The following is a 17,862-nucleotide window of genomic DNA, read 5'->3' as shown; positions in this document are numbered from 1 at the left end:
ATGGATTATTTGAGGATTTGCATTATTTCATTTACAGAACATGCCCACAACTTTGAAGATTTTTTTTTTATTATTGTGAAGCAAACAACAAATAGAAAAAAATAACACAAAAAGTCAATGTGCATAACTATTCACCCCCATACTTTGTAGAGCCACCTTTTGCGGCTATCACAGCTCCCAGTCGCTTTGGATAATTCTCTGTGAGCTTGCCGCACCTTACCACTGGGATTTTTGTCCATTCCTCCTTGCAAAACTGCTCCAGCTCCTTCAACTTGGATGGTTTGTGCTTGTGAACAGCAATCTTTAAGTCTGACCACAGATTTTCTATTGGATTGAGGTATGGGCTTTGACTAGGCCATTCCAACACATTTACATGTTTCCTCTTAAACCACTCAAGTGTGGCTTTAGCAGTGTGTTTGGGGTCATTGTCCTTCTGGAAGGTGAACTTCCATCCTAGCCTTAAATCACACACAGAGTGGTACAGCTTTTGTTTAAGAATATCCCTGTATTTAGCGCCATCCATCTTTCCCTCAACCCTGACCAGTTTTCCAGTCCCGGCAGCTAAAAAACATCCCCACAGGATGGTGTTTTTGGGTGATGTGATGTGTTGGGTTTGTGCCAGACATAGTGTTTTCTTTGATGGCCAAAAAGTTAAATTTTAGTCTCATCAGACCAGAGCACCTTCCTCCATACATTTTGTGAGTCTCCCACATGCCTTTTCACAAACTCAAAACATGCCATTTTGTTTTTTGCTGAAAGTAATGGCTTTCTTCTGGCCACTCTGCCATAAAGCCCAACTCTATGGAGCATTTCGTCCTATGTACAGATACTCCAGTCTCTGCTGTGAAACTCTGCAGCTCCTCCAGGGTTACCCTAGGTCTCTGTGCTGCCTCTCTGATTAATACCCTCCTTGCTCGGTCTGTGAGTTTTGGTGTGCTTTGCAATTTGGTTATGATAGATTTGATGGTGCTCCTAGGGATCATCAAATATTTGTATTTTTTTATAACCTAACCCTGACTTGTACTTCTCAACAACATTGTCCCTTACTTGTTTGGAAAGTTTCTTGGTCTTCATGGCAGTGTTTGGTCAATGGTGCCTCTTGCTTAGGTGTTGCAGACTCTGGGGTCTTTCAAAATATGTGTATATGAAATGACAGATCATGTGACACTTAGATTGCACACAGGTGGACATCATTCCACTAATTATGTGACTTCTGAAGGCAATTGGTTGCCCCAGCTTTTTATGGGCTTCATAACAAAGGGGTTGAATACATACGCACATGCCAATTATCAGTCTTATGCATATATTTTTCTAATTTTACTTTACCAACTTAGACTATTGTGTTCTGATCCATTACATATTATTCAGATTAAAAAAGCATTGAACTAAAGTCTGTAATGTAACAAAATAGGTAAAAAGACAAGGGGAGTGAATACTTTTGCAAGGCAGTGTATATACAGGATAATAAAGATGCATCTATTTCTGATCCCTTCTACAGAACTCTAATTGCAGAGGGACCCTTGCCATGCTGTTGTTTATTTTGCTCTTTGGAATGATACCAGACCAGTAAGTTGCAGCGCAATGTATGACTAGACTGTGCAGTAATAGTTGATTTCACCAGCAGGTGGAATTGCATATGAAATCTGAAACAGGGGGTACAGACAGGATCAGTTTTTACTTACCCATCGCTTTGGCAACCTAAACCTTAACCATATCCTTAAAACCCACATAAGGCAGACCATGGAATGGAGCTAAATGGCCACTACAGAAAGTGTCTTTTAAATTACAGTCAAATAACAGATAACACGTAAAGTACAAATAACAGATAAACAGTAAAGTAGTATTGGGCTCAAGATCCTTTAAGCTACTGGGTATTATACATAACCAGATTCATATATCTGTGGCACCAATTCCATACATTTGGTCCCCAGCTGAACAACATCATCTCGGGAAAGAATTCACAAATTGGCCATCAAGTAATGGATCATCGCATGCTAATAATGTAGATGTGAGGACACCATATCCAGGATGGGTCCCTGCCAATTTCTTATTACACCAAAATAACCACCTTCAAGGACCCCAACCGGCCAACTAACTTCCTTGACTTCGGACCAGCAATCCAAAGTCATCCAATTCAAGGCAAGTGGGAATGAAGTTCTCAGGATGCCTGCAACTCACCAACAGAAAATTGCTACACCCCGACCTGCAGACCACCTCTGGGGCCCTTCCCTGCAATCTACAACCTCCCACTCAAGTAAGTAACTTCCAGATAACTTTTTTACTTACACATTCAATCCTCTTTTTAAACTGTTCCCCCTTCCAGCCAGTAATGTAGGACCTCCCCCTAATTTGTTCTGGGCCTATTCGGATAGGGGTAGCTAATCCTCATTTAAAGCTGGTTTGCAGTCCAGAATAGATACTACTGCTAAAGATAGTTTCAACAACAGTGAATAGTGCATTGGTAATGTACAAAATGCAGCCACCTACAGTGCCCGCTCATATTTCAGTTTCAAGCAATCAGCGGGAAAAAAAATATTTTTACTAAAAAGAGATAAATATGATTGCCATGCAAGTCATTTAGCAATTTATTGGTATTTAAACAACCTTTAAATTCCATTCTGCCACCAACCACATTTTTCGAGCAACAATAGATTCCTGAATGCTCCCAGTAAGCTGCATTTACATTTCAGTGATCAGCTGACTCCTGTAAGATAAATCTGTAGGCATCCCCTGGAACAGAAGCCTTATTTTTGATGAGATACAATACTTTCAAAGAGTATAAAAAACATAGGAATATTAAAGCTGCTCCTCTAAATAAAACGCTAATGCCGCGAACACACGATCGTACTATGCGGCGGACTTAGTCCGGTGGATTGTCTGCCGGACTTTGCAGCTGAGATCCGCAAACGGACTTGGCCACACATGATCACTCCAAAAGTCTGGCGAATTTGAGCGTGATGATGTAGAATAAGGAAGTTCATAGCCAGTAGCCAATAGCTGTCCTAGCGTCGGTTTTAGTCCACCGGACTAGTACACAGATGAACGGATTGTCCGCTAAAAGCCGAGTTTGGTGGACAATTTTGAACCAAGTCTTATTTCTAAGTCCACCGGACTTTTGGGAACAAAAAGTTTGCTAGAGCCCACACATGATTGAATTGTTTGACGGACTCTGGTCCGCCGTATAGTCCGATCGTGTGTGCGCGGCATAAGGCTATTTAGATGGTTATAATGATAAAAGACAATCTCCTTTGGCTGTGAGTTGGAGAATAGACATAGTATAGACATAGCAAGGTTTTTGAATGGAGTTTATGGTAAAGTGAGTGAACTAATGGCTTAGTAAATAAAGGGTACCTTAAATGGGCAGCACAGTGGTGTAGTGGTTAGCACTCTCAGCTAGCAGTAAGAAGGGTTGCTGGTTCAAATCCCAACCACAACACTACCTGCATGTTCTCCCTGTGCCTGCGTGGGTTTCCTCTGGGTACTCTGGTTTCCTCCCACAATCCAAAGACATGCAGGTAGATAAATTGGCCCTAGTATATGAATGGGGACCTTGAATTGTGGGCTCCTTGAGGGTAGGCACTGATGTGAGTGTGCAATGTACAGGGATGGGGACACCTGTAGATACCTCACTCAGGTTGAACTGGATGGACTGGTGTCTTTAATCAACCTTACTAACTATGAAACTATGAAATGTATCCCTTAACATATCCAGAGGGCTGCACATGCTTAGTTTTTATAAATTGGTTGCAATCAGCCAGCAATAGATCACTACTGTTGCAGAGAGAGGCTAAACAGATGCTTCAGCTTTATCTGAACCTCCTCAGACCCCTTTCACACTGAGGCCATGAGCACGTTAGCGCTCATTTTAGCTGCGCTTTAGCCCTGTTTAAGCTGCTCTTTTTGGCTGCTAGCGGGGCACTTTTAACTCCAAAGAAGGGGTTAAAAACTACCATGTCAATTCCAAAGCACTTTTCAAACGATTCGGAAGCGCTGGCCATTCATTGCAATGGGCTGGAGTGTTTTGGGAGCGCTGTATACAGCACTCCCAAACTGCCCCAAAGATGGTGCTTGCAGGACTTTTCAGAACGTCCCACAAGTGCACCGCCTGGGTGTGAAAGCACCTATTGTAATGAATGGGAGGCAGTTTTCAGGTGCTTTGCAGGTTCTATTTCTAGCGCTAAAACACCTGAAAACTGCCTCAGTGTGAAAGGAGTCTTAGATTAAGTGCCATGATGTCACTTCTAATAAAAAACCCATTGCAGGAGCAATGTCCTGAATTGTGTTTTCCTTTTCTTCTACAAGTGGAACCCCAGGCACTGCTTCTAGACTTAGTTCTGAACTGACTGACACTATTCTAGCACTAAAGTGCAACAAAGCTGCTGTCACTTATGTTCCGTACACACAATCAGAAAATCAGATGACAGATCATCCGTTTTTTATTTCTTTTTTTGCATTCTAGTCGCATATCAGAAATGGAGAGCTTACTAAAGTTACAAAAATTCTCGTACGACAGAAGAAAAAAACAACTATACTGATTAAACGGAAATTATACAATCTGGTATCATACGAGAAAAAGTTTTGTGCTTGTCCCACTGGATAATATCGGATGAACTGTTGAGATCGGCTCTCAAAAAGCTCTGTACTTATCGTACGATCACGTTATTTTTCATCCGATTTTCGGATCGTGTGTATGGGCCATTAGTATGCAGGGCACTGTGCTCCAGACTGGATTAAAGTTCTGGAGCATTGTGAGCTGCATGCTGGACACAGGCAAGCTGATTATTTGACATCAATGATCTTCAGCTTTTTGAGATATACATTTAAAAAGATCATCTTAATGCAAATAATCTTGTTAATATGGGTTTGAGTTTTAAATACCTTTTTTCTATGTATAACTTTTATGTAAAAAAAAAAAAAGTGAGACCATATTTGCTCATTACATGTGCATGTTGTGCATCCTGCTTTGCAGTGATACACAATACGGTAGATTTACTAAAGGCAAATGGACCGTGTACCTTCCAAGTGCAGTTGCAATAATTTTCCCCAGAGCCTATTAAATGTGGTAAAACTCTGCAGATTTCCATCATCCAATCATGTGAAAGCAAAAATGCTGTATTTTTTTTTTCCTTGCACCTGATTGAGTATTCTTTACCACCTTCAGAAGCTTTACCACCTTTACTAAGCCCTGGGGAAAATTATTGCAACTGCACTTGCACATTGCACAGTCTATGTGTCTTTAGTAAATACACCCCAATGGTTGTGATTTATACTCTTTCTTAAAATATAAATCTATGAATTGTCTAACTCGCTGAAAACAATGTACTTTATATATGGCTGATGCATTATCTCAACAGATGTTAATCTGCAAACTCGTGATTCTTTGGTACCACCGACTCTGACCACTGCCTCTATATAACATGGGTTCATGTGAGGACATAACCTTTCAAACTTTACACAGGGGATGTTCTCTTCCAAATGAGCGAGTCCCTAAGCTAATGCACATTGCATTGGTGCATTGTTAAATCTATGTAATGTAAAATGTATTATTTAATACCAATCAACTGTGTCCCATGTAAAGAGAAATGTAGAACACTCATTATTCTAATGAATAGTTTTCAAAATGTAAAATTTAAACTTTTACTGGACCTTCCAGTAAATGACAGCTGTTTGGCATTGTATAGCTATCTGCTTCCCGATCAGACATACAATCAAAGCACCTGGCAAAAGAAAATACTTTCATCCTTGACTTCTTTTGTGGCCCTAAAATGTACAGAGAACTGTAATAAAAGTTGGGGCTAGAGAAATGCGTGTGTTATGCACATTTGTTTAAGGAAGCTAAATGAAAAGCATTATTTGAGATTATGGCATAGCATTTTATTTATAACTTTTTTTTAGGTAAATCCATATAACTGGATTGGAGGAGCAGTCACCATGTTCAGCTTACAAAGTACTTCTTATTTTACAATTCATCCCTTATGATTAGGGATGAGCCCGATGTTCGAGACGCACATAAGTTCGACTCAAACATCTGGTGTTCGCCTGTTAGCCGAATAGCAAACAATTTGGAGTGTTTGCGGCAAATTCGAAAGCCGCGGAACAACCCTTTAAAAGTCTGTGGGAGAAATCAAAAGTGCTAATTTTAAAGGCTTATATGCATGATATTGTCATAAAAAGTGTTTGGGGACCTGGGTCCTGCCCCAGGGGACATGTATCAATGAAAATTTTTTTTTTAAAACAGACGTTTTTTGAATTTTAAAGTTTTTTCAATGACTTTTATCTGTATTTCCAGGACCCGATAATTCATTACAGCCACGAGTAGTTTTAAATGACTTTTTTTTCCTTTGGAAATATCATTTTGTGCAGGGACTGTTCTAAACATGGGAAAAGTGCACCACTTTACAGGCATACTATAGACACCCCCCAGATACGAAATTTAAAGGAATATTTCACTGTTATTGTTTCACTTTAAGCATTATTAAAATCACTGCTCCCGAGAAAACGGCCATTTTTAAAACTTTTTTTGCATTGATGCATGTCCCCTGGGGCAGGACCCGGGTCCCCAAACACTTTTTATGACAATAACTTGCATATTAACCCTTCAAATTAGCACTTTTGATTTTTCACATTCATGTCCCATAGACTTTAACAGTGTCCACGTGTTCAAACAAATTTTTTGCCTGTTCGCATGTTCTGCTGCGAACCAAACCAAGGGGGTGTTCAGCTCATCCCTACTTACGATCCCTCCTTTTAGCATTTACTGTATACCATATGTGAAAACCATGCATGCAAAGCTAATTTTTTAGTTTTAGAGTAGGGAATGGTTAAGCCCCCTCTCCATTTTTTTTTCCCGGTCTGAGTTCCATGTGCTTTCACTTTCTGTCCCAGAGTGGAGAACATTCCCATGCAAGAAGATAACCCTTTCTTAGATAGTTGTCAGCAGAACCGTTTTCCTCTCAACCTCTGTTCATGTGAAAACCTAAACTTTTTAGATTGCTTTTCTTTTGGCACTCGAGACAATGGTAATGTAGCACCCTGCTAGTTAGGATGCTAAGTAAATGTATCTTCTTCTGTAATCAAGGGAGCAGAGATTGTTTGATTTGGTCAGGTTTTCACGGCTGGCAGTTTGATTGCTCCTCCCTATTTCTAGAGCTTAGGGAGGAAGAATTCAAATAGCCAGCCTAAATATTGATCAGGGCCTAGCCAATCAATGGGAAGGTGTGCTCAGATGGTGGTTGGGCAAGTCTGAAGCCCTTGGAAGATCGTCTTTCCGCAGAAAGGAGAGTTCCCAGACTCAGGGGGGCTGTTGCTGGTGAGCCAGCTTAAGGATTGGGTTGCTGTTCTGCAAAGTACCAGGATCTGCAGTGCTAGGACCTAGAAGCAGCCTTGATCTGACTGCAAGCTTTCTTCAAGTGATCTGGTCTGGAGAAGGATTGTCTCCTCACTGAGTGGTGTCCAGAGGAAACTGGAAAGAGGCAGCTAAAGGCAGCAAAGACCCTAAGAGTGGTCCCTGTGACTGTATAGTGTTCTGAAAATTGCATTGGATACCAACAGTCATTTACTGAAATAAGGTAACCAGATGCCAGCACTATTTGTGCCCCCATAGTCTTTAGCAGTTTTGAGCTCTCCTTTACCATCAAAGAACATCAGCAAGATTTATTTTACGAGAGCCACACTGATCCATCTTATGCTCAACGCTCTTTGCTAAGTATCTTCACTCTTAAACCCTTTTTATTTTTCTATTGCATTATGGTTGCTTTTCCTTTGTAATACTCTTTTTCTATAAATATGTTGTTTGTACCGTTTTACCTTTTATATTATTAAAAAATATTTTGAAAATTGTAAACATTCTCTCTAATGCACTAAACTAGAATGTAAGCACTGTTCACACTTCATGTAGGGGAAATGCACATTCCTGCTCACAATATTTTTGCGCAATTTACACCTGTTTCCAGGCGTCACGCATAAGGCAGCCCATTCACTTGAATGTGAGTTTGTCATGCCAAAGAAGCTCATGTACCAAATTTTAACACAGAGGGAGGCACATTTGGCAATGTGCATTGCAGCAGTGATTTTCACACTTTTGGTCTACGCCAATTAGGGCAAAATCGCACCATATTTGGACTGCCATTAAGAAATAATGGCACCGCAAGCACTTTGTGCACTATGCTGCAAATTGCCCGATTCTGCCCCTGATTCTGATACTCTTAGGTGTGAACAGAGCCTTAGGGAAACCCCTGTCTCTTTGAAGAGTGCTACTATCCTGTACAATAAATCTCTGGAATATCCCTGCTATGATTACAGTGTGTATTACAAACATTTACTAAAATTCATAATCATGAATGTAGGATAGGCCTATAAGCTATCTGGTGGCAGTGATTTGAGGGTAACTGGGTAACTGTGTAGTTAACCAAACCCAGTTATGATCACTCTCAACCTGCTGGCACTTAGAATGTGGTCCTGCAATCTAAGAATGCCATTGTCACATATTGGGAACATCACAGTGTGAGTTTGACCAGCCATTTGTCTCAAGTTGGTGAAGGTAGCCACAGTCTGAGGCCGCGTACACACGCGCGGACTGTTCGCCCAACCTTGTTCGTCAAACAGTTTCGGCAAACAGTCCGCTCAAAATTAGCATGGACGGACATGGCCACACACGACGAACGAACAGTTTGCTGAAACCGTGCGCGATGACGTGAACGGCACGTACGACGGGACGAAAAATACGACGTCCTATACACTGCATTATAACTTTCGGCGTGTAAATCCTTTCTGAGCATGCGCGGAACTTAGTTTGACGAACAAGCCTACACACGAGCGGACTGTTCGCTGAAACAAGGTTTCAGCGGACAGTTTTTCGGAAATTCCGTAAAACCTTGTTCGTCAAACTGTCCGCTGAAACTGTCCGCTGAAAGCCCACACACGAGCGGACTGTCCGCCCAAACACTGTTCAGCGGACAAAGTTGGGCGAACAGTCCGCCCGTGTGTACGCGGCCTCACACTGTTCATCAGAGGCATCACACTGCAAAAACCCAATAAATATACATATAACTTTTCAGTATTTGCAAGGAACTACCAAATAGATACCCAAGTACGAATTACATTAAAATGTAACAACATCATTCAGAATGGCCAGCACTGCAATACATGATAAATATGGCTTTTTTTAGACTAAAAAATATTTTTTTCATGGACTTTTAATTTATGAGCTTTCATTGTATCTTTGCATAGTGTGCAACCTAATTCGACTATCCACTACTATGGAACATTTAAAGTAATTGTCTTTTCTTTTAATAGACGTTTAAATCAACAATGTTGTGCCTCTAACTTCCATCAACTCAAGTTGTACTACTCTTCATACCATAGGTCCCTACTCTACCCCTACAAAAGGTGTATTGTCAGTCAGCATTATGTAGGGCAGGGTGTTGGCACAGGCTCATAATTTTTGGAGATAGGGAAATGAGCCTCATCTTACCCTGAAGTGCAGACATTTTTGTAGCCAACCTCAATTTTATATTCAACCTCAAATTTATATATCTTATATGAGTTGTTTTTCTTTTAGTATATGCAACTGATACAAGCTATTTCAACAAGTATTTCGAACAGCTGTACTAAGATGCCAAGTTGTAAAACGTGTGGGTGTGTGGATGGAAGTCACATCCCAACACTTAACTGACTTTCCTTCTGTTATGCAACTGAAGACTCCCTTCTGTTGAGTTATGTAACTGAGGATTCCTTTATGTTGTGTTCTCTATCCCCAGATTCATCCATTGTCTGCAAATTTTTTTACCCATGCTCAAAAAATCTAAATTGCTTTTATACACATCTTTGTTTGTGTGTCTGTTCTCTTACAAGTGCAATACTGATATCTTAATTTGAGTCCACCGGCTAACATTTGAAGAAACCTGAAACTACTGGTGCCAAAACCCAAGAGGAGCAACCACTGTTGAAGGTTTTCCAAGAAGCAAGAACAACTTGGGTCAATAGTAAAATTCTCTTCTGGTAGGTAAGCTGTTTTTGCTCACTGGATTTTGCCCTTGTTCTTTGAATACATTTCCTCATAGGCCTCGTTCACATGAGCGTACTTGGAGAGCATGTGTTCTGTGCAACTGTGTGCAGGCAGTCCTATTCATGTCACTTGGGACACTGTGGCTGCATAGATACAGCCACTGCTTCCAGTTTGACATCTGTGTTCATGTGGTTGCATGACCCCAAACTCACACTGTCTGCTTTTGAAGACACACACCTGTATGTACCCAAACCCACATGGATCTCAAATTGGCAGCAGCGGCTACACAGACATTTCATGGAAATGAATAGGACTGCTTACACACAGATGCATGGAACACCTGCACATCTAGTGTGGACAAACATGGTCCTCACACAAGTGTACGCTTAAGTACACTCGCGTGAATGAAGCCTTACAGACCTGACACATCAAGCCACCTTCCAAAAAACTTTAGTTAGTGATGTGTTTAATTGGTATGAACTTTGGTATGTCTGATGTGATGTTCGGTTGGTATGCATTTTGGTGTATCTTATAACGTTTTATGATGTTTAATATTAGTTTTTGTACAACTTTTGTGTTGTTTTCTTGGGACCCAGTTGTTTTCTGGATTTTTTACAAACAGTGGAAGTCTCCTAGGGAAGGTACTCAACACTTTGTTCCCAGGGTTTCCAAGGGTACCAACAAGATCAAGTAGGCTGACTGTGTGACAGACTTTTTAGGCCAAGCAATTAGTGTACTAAAAGAAATGGCCAGACAGATATATGATATGAAAATATGGCAGGTGGCTTAGTAATAATAATTTCTGTCTTGCAGCACTGGGGTCCATGGAGGTTGCATCTTCTCCTTTGCATGAATGGGTTTCCTGCAGATATTTTTTTCCTCTCACACTTCAAGACATGCTGGCAGGTTAATTGGTTTCTGTTTAAAAATTGGCCCTCAAATGAAATTCTACTGAACGTGCCCAAGACAGCTGCTCAACAGGGAGAAAAGTGCTATGGAACTATATATGATCTAATTATAATTAACAACAATAATACAATTATGGACCATGGTTTATCAAATACCTAGATCAGGGGTCTCCGAACTGCGGTCCATGGCCCGATGCAGCCATTTACTTATCCAGCCCTTGGGACATTACTCCCCCCATTGTTGCTGACAGTATAGGATAGTTATCGACACTCTATTCCTCTTACTGACACCAATGATGAGGTACTAGTCCTCCCACTGATACCAAAGATGGGATACTATTCCTCCCATTGACACCAACAATGGGGTACTATTTCTCCCACTGACACCAACAATAGTGTGCTATTCCTTTCACTGACACCAACAATGGGGCACAATTCCTCCCACTGATACCAACAACAATGGAGCACGATTCCTCCCACTGACACCCAATAATGGGGCACGATTCCTCCCACTGACACCCAATGATGGGGCACTATTCCTCAAACTGACACCAATGGTGGGGCACTATTCCTCCCACTGACACCAACAGTGGCACACTATTCCTCCCACAGACACCAACAGTGGGGGATGATTCCTCCCACTGACACCAGTGATGGGGCACTATTCCTCTCACTGACACCAATGATAGGGCACTATTCCTTTCACCGACACCAATGATGGGACACTATTCCTGCCCCTAATACCAAAGATGGGGCACTGTTTATTTCCACTGACACCAGAACATTTTCTGCTCCCACTGGCCACAGTCTGGCCCCCCTAATGTTTGAAAGACAGTAAACTTGTCCTTTGTTTAGAAAATTTGGAGACCCCTGACCTAGATGAATGACACAGGGAAACACAGAGGACCAAGCACATGTACACATGCAAGGACAGTATTTTTAGACACACCAGACCTAACTAGAGAAACATGAGATCAGATAATACAGACAATAAAGAAACAGTCAGATTAGAGAAGAAAATTTTTATCTATGAGACCTCCCCCCCTCACTCGCATCGGGTCTCAGGCCGGGAGATTAATTAATTTGCTATTGTCACACAACTGTGTGTGCCCCAAACTCTCCCTTTTTCAAAGCCAATTAGAGTCCCAGGCTCTAATCATGTTTTTCCTAAAAAAATAAACCCAATTGAAATCCATGCATCTGGCACCCTGCATGGAGATGAGAGGCTGGGGTGGCGTCCCTGCGCACTGCATGGACTGGCCACCACTGGTATATTCACTATGCCTTATAAGTAGGAACTGCTGTGTTTCATGATTCACAGAGCCTGCCTTCTAAACTACAGAGGTGCTGAGAGGAGGAGTTTCAAGAGGCGGAGTCAGTACAGGAATCATAGCTCGCAGGCAACAATGTACCATGGGATATATAGTCCTTAGAAATCAAAAATCAAGGAATTAACAGAAGAGAAGCTTCAAAGCATGCAGAGAATGCAGGAAGTTGTGGAAAGAGATGTCAATCTGACAGGCAGGAATTCACAACATGAAATTAGATTTTTCAAGCAAGTTTGTTTTGGATTGTCAAAATTACTCATTGTTTATATTGCTATTGAAATGCTGCTGTTAAAAAATTTAAGAGATTTCCTTTAAGACTAAACCTGGTACTACTTTACTCAGGTTAACATAATATCCAGCTGTTGCAGAGAATTGATGAACAAATTACATTAAAGTTACTGCCTTGTACATCCTCGCCTAGAACAACACTGTTTCAAGTATTAAGAAAATAATTAAGGGCAACCACCTATTTATGGCATAGTGCAGCATTTAAGAGCAATTAACAAGATAATATGGAAACATATACCTGTAGTCTTTAATCCAGTGTTTCTCAACCCTTTGCCAGTCAGGGCTCCCTTGAAAAGTATTTTCAGTCTCGGGGCACCAATGCCTAAGACTTGGTTTACATTACTGAGTTCCTGACATGCAGATAAACATGCTGCTGAGATCTTGGGTCTTCCAGCAGGACAATGACCCCAAACATACGTCAAAAAGCACCCAGAAATGGATGGCAACAAAGCACTGGAGAGTTATAAAGTGGCCAGCAATGGGTCCAGATCTAAATCCCATTTAACAACTGTGGAGAGATCTTAAAATTGCTGTTGGGAAAAGGCGCCCTTCCAATAAGAGAGACCAGGATCAGTTTGCAAAAGAAGAGTGGTCCAAAATTCCGGGTGAGAGGTGTAAGAAGCTTATTGATGGTTATTGATGGTAATAGGAAGCGACTGATTTCAGTTATTTTTTCCAAAGGGTGTGCAACCAAATATTAAGTTAAGGGTGCCAAGAATTTTGACCAGACCATTTTTGGAGTTTTGTGTGACATTATGTCCAATTTGCTTTTTTTCCTCCCTTTTTTGTTTTGTTCCAATACACACAAAGGGAATAAACATGTGTATAGCAAAACATGTGTTACTGCAATACTTTTCTGTGAGAAATACTTGATTTTCTGGAAAAATTTCTGGGGTGCCAACAATTTCAGCCATGACTGTATTTTGCCTTTAGTAAATCTAACCCATAATGTTTGTGGTTTTATGTTTGTTTTCAAGTACTGATTCTATTATGTGTATTTTATGTATGCCTTATTTTTATCTTGTCCTTTTATTTAAAAATGGCTGCACTTCAGTGTAAGTAAAAGGTCATTTCCCCTTCAGCTGTTTACTTCATTTGGAAGAAAATAGATACATGTTTTAATTAGTTTCCATTTAGGTATTTGGCTGCTGCCAACATAAGACTTGCATTGGCAGCCGTGTAGACTTTTACACACACTCCTGGCTGCTACTGTTCTTTCATTTGTTGAGCCGATTTTCACACAATCCCAAAAGTACCATTCCCCTGTGTAACCCCCAATCCCCCGCCATGCATCTTGGGCTCCACTGTTATACCTGCGGGCTAGGGATGAGCATGGCAGGTATCGCCAGGTAGGGTTGAGGGAAATTAGTGAACATCCATTCCCTGATCTTCACCCTCAGTAAATGAACATGGAACCTGTATTAGGTCACTTCCAGGTTCAAAACTGTAACGCCTTGGCTGCTGTGGTTGGGGATGGAGCCCAGTAAGCATCATCCAGAGGTGAGAACAGAGACTGGATAGAGGGATGCAGAAGTGAGATCTGTGTATAAAGATGAGATGTGGACCAGTGAGTGCAAAAGTGGGATGTGGGAAGAGATAAGGAAGAAATAAGCTGTGGAGGGGTGGTGCATAGGTGAGCTGTGGGGGGGGGGGGGAGCAGGGCCATCTTTAATATTGATTGGATCCTGGGCAAACGTTTTCATGGGCCCCCCCTCCCCCCCATAGAATTTCGCACTCCACCTGCTCTGAGACATATAATAAATAGCAGCTAGGCTTAAAATTAGTTTACTGTATCAGATCAGGCAGTGATTGCGATTAGTGGCCAGAGGTTACAGTGTATCATTACCGCTTACTGACTGGTTGCTAGAGGTTACAGCACATGATTTCTACTTGTTGATTGGTTGCTAGAGATTACTGTACAGTAATACTGCTCAATGATTAGAGGTTATAGAACATCATCTCCTCACTGCAGGGGCATGATATATATGTGAATGCCACCTTTATTTACATATCTATGCCACCAGATGCAGCTATTTATGTATGAATGCTGCTATTTACATATGAATGCTGGTTATTTACATGTAAACATAGGGTCTGCAGGTAAGTCATTTGTACACAACAATAAGGCAGAGCTGGGCAGCATTAGTAGCAGCACTTCACACTGAGATATCAGGACACAGCATGGGACTAAAACTTCAAGGGACAAGGGAATTTAAACTGGGATTGTTGACAAGTATGAGGCAGCTTCTTTGGGCCCCACAACAATGACAGGGCTCAGGGCAGCTGCCCCTTTTGCACTGCCTTAAAGACGACCCTGGGGGAGGGCAAAGAGGTAAGCAGTGAAGCATGGGTGCAGAGGTAAGCCATGAATAATTACTTTTGGGAGTATTGCTTAAATTAGGGGGCATTTTTGCTTGTAGAGAAGGATGAAGATTTACTGGGGCACAGCAAAGCATACAGAATTCAGTGGTGAAGAGAAATGTAATGTATGACAAGGATGCCACAGTGTAGTGGTCAGGATTTTGTAATGTACCTGTAGTGTACATATACTACATACCTCTTACTGTCATATATTACATACTAATGGCTACTCGACTGAATGCTACACTATTTAATGGGTTGTATATGTTACATGTTCCTAAACCCTTCAATTAGTATACTGTGCTGCGCATTACATAATCTTGATCACTGCACTCTGTACGCTGTGATATATTTTCCATACTTCTATCAACTGCACTCTATGCACAGGGCTGTATGTTGTACACTCCTGACCACTTCACTATGTATGTGGGATTATATGTTACATAATCCTTGCAACCCTCTATGGTAGAATTGCAGCAGTCAATGTGTACAAGCCAGGTACGCTGCAGCATACAGAGTTGAGCAGTCAGGAGTAAAGTACAGCACAGCTTGCAGAGGGCAGTGGTCAAAAGAATGTAACATACAGTTTGGTGTAAAAAAGGGAAGGGGACAGGATTATATAATGTGTAGCACAGTATACAGGGGTAGTGATTCCAAGTTCGCAATGTATGACACAGCATACAGATTGCAGCAGACAGAATTTTATAATAAACTGTGTTATTTACATGTTCCTGACCATACTCTGTATGCAGTGCTGTGTGGTACATACCTTTTTTCTACTGCATTTTACATATCTATGGCCGCTGCAGTCTGTGCTCTGGACTGAACATTACTTACCCCTGACCACTACACTTTGTATGCTGGGTTGTACATAATATATGTCTGACTGCACATTATAGACACCTGACCCCTGCACTCAATATACTATATTGTAATTACATACTGACCAAAGTGCTTATTGTCTCAAAAGTTGCTGTTTGCTATCTCTCAAATGCTAGGGCCCATAGTCAGTATGTAGGAGGCTAGCATTCAGTCCGCTTAAAAAGCCTCTGTCCCGGGTGAGTCTGGTTCGGTTTGCACCAGAACACCTCGAACAGGCAAAAAGTTCTAGCGAACATGCAAACCCTATTAAAGTCTATGGCACACGAACATGAAAAATCAAAGTCCTAATTTTAAAGGCTTATTTGCAAGTCATTGCCATAAAATGTATGGGGACCCAGATATTGCTCTGTGGACATGTATCAATGCACAAAAAATAAAAAATAAAGTTTTTAAAGGAGCAGTGATTTTAAAGATGCTTCAATTGGAACAATAATAATTAAATTTTCCTTTAAATATCATGCCTCGGGGACCCCCTTAGTCTGCTTGTAAAGTGGCATATCTGTGGGATGTGTAGAGCATGCAGCAGCATTAATGAAATTTATAAAGGTAAAAATGTAATTTAAATTTGCTTGCAGCTGTAATGTATTGCCGGCTCCCGAAAATATAGATGAAAAAAACGCCCTTCTGGTCTGGTATGGATTTTAAGGGGTGCTCCACACCAAAATATAAAAAAAATGGTGTAGTGTCACCCCCAAAATCCATACCAGCCCCTTATCCGAGCACGCAGCCTGCAGGTCAGGAAAAGGGGCAGTGAGTGAGCGCTCCCCCCTCCTGAATCGTACCAGGCCACATGTTCTCAACAGGGGGTGGGTGCTTTGGGGCAAGCAACTTGTACTCATGTCGATGGGGACAAGGGCTTCTTCCCGACAACCCAGGCTTTGCAGGCGGGGGGCTTAGCAGAATCTGGAAGCTCCCTTTAACAAGGGGGCCCCAAGCTCCCCCCCCCATCAGGTACATTGTACCCCTACTCATTCACCAAAAAAGTGTCAAAAATAAAACCACAAAAGACCGGTTTTGACAAGTCCTCAAACATCAAGCACATCACTAGTCCCTGACTATTTTAAAGAAGTGTGTCTGTAAGGTAGGCAGAAAAGTTATAGAAGAGTTTGTTTCTAAAATGATTGTGCTGAGGTTTCTATTTCTATGTGTCTGTTAGACTCTTGCTTGTGGCACAATAATTAAAGCATTTTTTTTGTTATAAGGGCTGTGGCACATGAGTGTTGTGCATGCAGCAAGTAGGCTCAGGATCTTAAAATGTCCCTGTATTTGTATCGACCCCTCCCCCCCTTATATACTTACCTGAGCCCAATCTCGATCCAGCACTGTGCCTGTGTGCAGTTAAGAGAAAGAGAGAATACTGAAAACAAATGGGCCATGGAATCTTATGGATGACATCACCACTCCAGGCTTTATTAGCCATTGATGGAGCACTCACTCTTCTCCCCTGCAGCCACAGATGGCTGATTCACGTGACTGGATTGGAGTGGGCTGAAAATAGGCAAGTGTATACATCTTCCTTTCTTTAGTTAGCATAAGTGTTAGGAGGGGAGAAGGGACAGTTTTAAGACTAGTTAGGTATTTAACCAGAATCCCACTTTACTTTGAATGCAAATCATAATTAACTCTTATTTTCTTCCTTTTGATCTGTTAAATATACAGTACCATTGAAAGCATTTTTATGTCTGTTTTCTAAGTGAAGAAAATACCTGTTGATCTAAAGGAGGATTGATGGGACTTTGACTGAGGCATGGAAACAGCAATTTATAAAATATAAACATATTTATTGTCATAACATATGACAAGACACATAGCATTTAATGCATAGTCAACATATACATTCATATATAGTACACTCATAACAGTTGCATAAAACAGTTCACATATAAAATGTGACATGGGTCACATTTTGGCACAAATCAAGTTCCTACATAATCATAAAAAAAACATGGATCACATGGTAACATGTTGCAATAACAGGCAATGTATACCAATATTACTGATTATCATAAGATCAGTTAAAAGGGCAAAATGGTTGTATCAGAGTAAAAGGTAAACTATTTTACTCTGGGTCTATGTATTGGACCTTATT

At 41.1% G+C, this 17,862-nt stretch overlaps 1 protein-coding gene across 1 annotated transcript in view; it reads right to left on the bottom strand.

The window, feature by feature from the left end:
* The window catches only part of KCNA7 (potassium voltage-gated channel subfamily A member 7), an 85,236-nt gene that overhangs the window by 11,203 nt on the left and 56,171 nt on the right, over positions 1 to 17,862 (bottom strand). The window lies entirely within an intron of this gene.

This window comes from Lithobates pipiens, unplaced genomic scaffold, assembly GCF_037356315.1.
Source record: "Lithobates pipiens isolate NorthernLeopardFrog02 unplaced genomic scaffold, aLitPip1_a1.2 Scaffold_27, whole genome shotgun sequence".
Lineage (NCBI taxonomy): Eukaryota > Metazoa > Chordata > Amphibia > Anura > Ranidae > Lithobates > Lithobates pipiens.
This window is presented reverse-complemented; position numbering and strand designations above follow the sequence as displayed.